Source organism: Suricata suricatta, chromosome 6 (assembly GCF_006229205.1).
Source record: "Suricata suricatta isolate VVHF042 chromosome 6, meerkat_22Aug2017_6uvM2_HiC, whole genome shotgun sequence".
Classification (NCBI taxonomy): domain Eukaryota; kingdom Metazoa; phylum Chordata; class Mammalia; order Carnivora; family Herpestidae; genus Suricata; species Suricata suricatta.
Window position 1 is genome coordinate 13168612 of NC_043705.1, and position 5622 is coordinate 13174233.

The following is a 5622-nucleotide window of genomic DNA, read 5'->3' on the forward strand; positions in this document are numbered from 1 at the left end:
TTGGTTGGTTGGCTGGCTGGTTGGTTGGTTAGTTGGCTAGTTGGTTGGCTGGCTGGTTGGCTTGCTGGCTGGTTGGTTGGTTGGTTGGCTGGCTGGTTGGATGGATTTTCTCTTTGGGCCCTGGCCCCAGGTAAGCTTGGCCCTGAAGCTGCAGCCCCGTGCTTTCTTACTCGTCTCTCCCCTCCCATCACTTACCCTGGAAGGCAAACCTCTTCACAGAAAGCATACAGAGAGGGAAGAAGACCACAGCCCCAGTTTTCCAGCCAGAGGAGGGAGTGCAGAAGAGATTGTAAAGAGAAGGAAACTTAGATAATAATCCTATAGGGGTTCCTGAGTGGCGCAGTCAGTTAAGTATCTGACTCTTGATCTTGGCTCAGATCATGATCTCCTGGTTTGTGGGTTCAAGCCCCACATCCGGCTCTGCATTGATGGCACACAGAGCCTACTTGGGATTCCATCTCTCCTTCTCTCTGCCCCTCCCCTGCTTGTGCTCATGCTCGCTCTCTCTCTCTCTCTCTCTCTCTCTCTCTCTCTCAAAATAAATAAATAAGCCTAAAAAAAGAAAAAGAAAAGAATCCTACAAAGTTGTATATGAACTCCTGGACTCACCTCCAACATGCACATATGTGGATCTGACCCCAAACAGGACACCAAAGGCTTTTAGAAGTGAATGACGTCTTAGCCAAGCAAACAGGACTTGTGCCTCTTTAATATACAAAGAACCAGGCAACTGTGATCAATTTTCAAAAGAAATGACAAATAACCCACTAACTTCATGAGGACCCAGTGGTTGGAATTATCAGATTTTTTAAATTTTAATTTAAATTTTTTAATTTGATTTTTAAAGTTTTAATTTTTTTTATTTTGGAGGGTTACATTTTGGAGGAATAGGTCACTATTTCCCCTGCTCCTTCCCTCTGTTGGGGTGATACAGGAAGTTCCACAGGATGGGGACTCTGCCAGCCCAGTCTCTCAGTGGGAATAGTGGGAACAAACTCTGGAAACCAAGGTAGCTGTGTGGTATGAGCATGAAATAAACTTTTCTTGTTTAAAGTCACTAACACATGGTGGGGCACCTGGGTGGTTCAGTCAGTTAAGCAGACTCTTGGTTTCAGCTCAGTTCATGCTCTCACGTTCATGAGTTCGAGCCCAGAGTCTGCTTTGGACTCATTCTCATTCTCTCTCTCTCTCTCTCTCTCTCTCTCTCTCTCTCTCTCTCTCTGTCTCTCTCTCCTCCCCACCTCAAAATAAATAGATAAACATTTATAAAGTCACTAACACCTGGGAGCAGTTCTGAGCCCTGGGAATACAGCAGTGGACCAGACAAGTTTCCCTCTGAGCTCTGTTCTAGTGTGGGGAGGCAAAAATACCAAATAAAACCCCAACAGGAAAATGTCAGAAACTGATAAGTACCATCAAGGAAATAAAACTGAGTGAAGTGACAAAGAGGAACTGGAGGCTGGGAGGGGTGGATATTTCCAAGCTGTTAGGGATGGGTGTCTCTGGAAAGCAGAAATGAACCTGAAAATGTAAGATGTTGATAAAAAGTCAATCAGGCTGAAACTAGGAGAAAATCATCCCAAGCAAAGAGGAGAAAGCATATGCAAAGAATAAGCGTGGTGTGTTTAAGAAACAGAAAGAAATCATGTGGGACTTAACAAACCTACATAAACTGATATGAAATGGGGTCAGAAAGATGGCAGGGGTCAGATCACACAGAGCCTTGTGGGCTGTGCTGGTTATATGGATGGGAGAATGGGTATTGATGGACTGAAGGATGGATGGATGAATGGATACATGGATGGATGGAAATAGTCAAATCCTGTATGGTTGGAAACCCAAATCCACTTAAGACCCCTAGATGGAGCCAAACACTGAGATTTGTTACTCAGTTGTGTGTCTTTCCTTGGGCTTAAACTTAAAAGCATTCATGATGTTCCTCACTAGGAAGTAGACAAGGCTTCAACTCACTTTAGAGCACAGCTTCTCAACTAGTGAGGCTATTGGGCTATTCGCTGTGCAGAGATACTAATGCCCTTGGCCTAGGAGTAACCTGGTAAAGTCTGAGGAAGTCACATTCCCCAAATAGTACCTCTGTCCATTTACAATGCTATGTTCTACAACAAACAGTTTTGTGTTCTGGGCGGGTCATGATGTGAAAAAGATTAGGAGGTCCAATCTTAAACCTTCGTATTGCATCATTCAGGGCAGTGATTTGGCTTCAGCTGGCCGTTCCTGGCAGCTGGGTACCAACTATGTCCAAAGACTGAGGATTACAAAGTGCCAACCGAAGTATAAAACAGGTACTTGTGAGAGAGAATGACTTCAGCCCCAGGGGCTCTCCACTGATGGGCCAGCCCACAATACCAGTGAAGCCAGGAGGTTCCATCTCTTTGGACATGGCTTTAAGATCAGGCAAATCACTAAACCTACCCTGAGGTGCTGCATAACCCAAGTTAAAGTCCACATGGGAGTACCTGGGTGGCTCAGTCAGGTAAGCCTCCAACTCTTGGTTTCAGCTCAGGTCATGATCCCCCAGTTCATGAGTTCGAGCCCCACGTCAGGCTCTGTGCTGACAGTGTGGAGCCTGCTAGGAATTCCCTCTCTGCTCCTCCCCAGTGCTCTGTCTCTCAAAATAAGTAAATAAACTTTAAGAAAAATAAAAAAATAAAGTCCACATCAAGGAGAGAATGAGCCATCTAAAACCACAGCGTGCAGACCAGAGAAAGCCTCCTTTTAATGGGAAGCCATGTGAGATCTGTAAGCAGGAAGATGAAAGAATCAGTGGTGAGTCTTAGAACGCCTTAGAAAGGTTGAGGTGTTGAGAATAGAATGGAGGAAGTAAAGCCCCAAGACTCAAGATATCTTGCAGAGTGTCTGCAAAAATGACATGAGAATCCATGCAGGCAGGGACACTGGGCATGGAAGGACCAGATGTGAGAAATGGAGTCTATGAAACGTAGTAAGAAGTCTTGGGAAGAGTAGAAAGAAAAATGAGGTAGGCAATGGGCAGAGGGTAGAATCACACACAGGAGGAGGCAGCAGACAGGTGAGACTAAAGGCATTAAAAAAACGGGTCCAGAGAAGGTTCGAAAAAAGGGCAGGGAGGATGTGGGGGAGTAGAAGAACACAGGGAGGGAGGCCTGGACTACATGTTTGGGGGTGGGGACCTTTTAATTCTTTTAACATTTATTCACTTTTGAGAGACAGAGACAAAGTGTGAGTGGGGGAGGGGCAGAGAGAGAGGGAGACACAGAACCCGAAGCAGGCTTCAGGCTCTGAGCTGTCAGTACAGAACTCAATGTGGGGCTTGAACCCACAGACCCCCAGATCATGACCTGAGCTGAAGTCAGACGCTTAACCGACTGAGCCATCCAGGTGCCCCTGAGGGCAGGGACTTTTCAATTGTTATAGAACATTTCAAGTATATGGAAAATCATAGAAAACAGCAAACACATTAGGGTGTCTCTTAAATTTTGCTCTTTGTACCCAAAGTAATCATACACATCCTCCTCACCAAGTTTGCTCTAAATCGCAGACCCCTCTTACCAAGTTTTCTCCAAAGTTGGCCTCATATAAAGTAAAATTTGAAAGAATTTAGAACTGCAATGTCTCTTGCTAGACTTGAGATAGTTCCATGCAAATTCAGTTGCCTACCCTATCAGGCCCATCAGGCCCCTTTGATAATATATATTATCTAATTAAGGTAGCCAGACATTTGTGCTAAAATCCCCATGACTGTGACAGCACAGGTACTGTCTTAATACCAAAAGCAACATCATTGTAGGCAATGTGATTTTCTGAGATGGTTAATAGCTCTGTGGTTCCGAACAGATCAGTTAACTGCTTTCTGGGGAGACTCGGAGTACATTTATGGTCGTTCTGTCGCTCACCAGTATTCCCAGCTCTCCTTTCCCCAGATAGTGGTACGATCGAACGTTCTAATTCCCTTGAAGTTAGAGCTGGTATGTGATTTGCTTTGGTCAATGAAGTGTATATAAGAGAGGGGCACCTGGGTGGCTCAGGTCAGATCTCATGGTTCGTGAGTGCAAGCTCTGTATCGGGTGAGCGTGAACCCACCTCTCCCCCACCCCCTCCCCGCCCCTTGTGGGATTTTCTCTCTCTCTCTCTTTCTCTCTGCCCCTCACTCACTTGCACTCTCTCTCTCTCAAAAAATAAATGTATATAAGTGAACTGTGGCATTTAGTGTTGATGCAAAACCCTGCTTCAGGGCCACCTGGCTGACTCAGTAAGCATCTGACTCTTGATTTTGGCTCAGAGCATGCTCCCATGGTTCATGGGTTCAAGCCCCACATCAGGCTCACAGTGTAGAGCGTGCTTGGGGTTCTCTCTCTTTTCTTAATGTTCTTTTATTTTTGAGAGCGAGAGAGAGAGTGTGAGCAGGGGAGGGTCAGAGAGAGAGACACACACACAGAATCTGAAACAGGCTCCAGGCTCTGAGCTGTCAGCACAGAGCCTGACACCGGGCTGGAAGCCACAAACCGTGAGATCATGACCTGAGCGGAAGCCAGACAGCCACTCAACCGACCGAGTCACCCAGATACCTCAATGTCATATTTTTTTAAATTTATGATTTAAACGCTCTGGGAATCAAACATAAGTGTTCTCCTAGTTTGATAAGGCCCATGTGGGGCACTTCGCAAGGAGTGTCAAACGCTAATGAAATTTCTACTTAGTCAAATATCCTTCTTTTCCACATGAAGAAACAGACTGGGAGTGATTCCAGGCGATGGGGTACTGTTTTGCCCAAGCCACACAGTTGGGTAACACTGGTCACAACTGATAACGTCTGCCATGCACTCCCCTCTGAAAAATTTTATTTAACAATGAGGCAGGGTCTCTTATTGCCCCCACTTAACTAATTAATAGAATCTGGACCTTCTGATTCCCAGTCCTGCCAACCTGTCTTTCATAGTTTGGGGGTTTTTTAAATAAAAACTCCTGATTTCTTGCCTTGCCTGTCCCAGTTTCCTTACCCGCCCTTCTAGGGCTTGTTCTGCAAGAAAAGCGACGAAGCAGAAAAAATAAATCATGAAATGAAAATTAAAAAGAGGAAATAGTGTCACGAAGAAACCCAAAGCGATGGGGACTGTTTCCAAGCCAGGCTAGAGGCATCCAGTTAGGGGAGAAAGCGCAAAAGTAATTTTTTGGACACAAGTCCTCCCGACTGGTGGGAATAGGAGTGCTTCTTATGTTATGATTTGTACTCTACTGAACCTAAGAAAGGAAAGGAAAGCGGGGCAGTGAAGAGGAAGAAGAATTGCACGAACGGAAAAAAATGAAGGGGGGGGCAGTTGCCGAGGCCAGGGAAGCGCCCGCCCGCCCCCGCCGAGGCCTCCGCCCGTCGCGGCCACGTGACTCGGCTAAGATGGCCGACGGAGAAAGTGGCTGCCCCGCGGGGCGGGAACCGGGGCCGGCGCCGGGACCGGAGCCGGGAGAAGAGTTCGAGATTGTGGACCGAAGCCAGCTGCCTAGCCCTGGCGAGCTGCGGAGTGCGGCCAAGCCGCGGGTGGGGCCGGAGGGCTGGTCAGCACCCATCCTGACCCTGGCGCGTAAGGCCACGGGCAACCTGTCGGCGAGCTGCGGGAGCGCGCTGCGCGC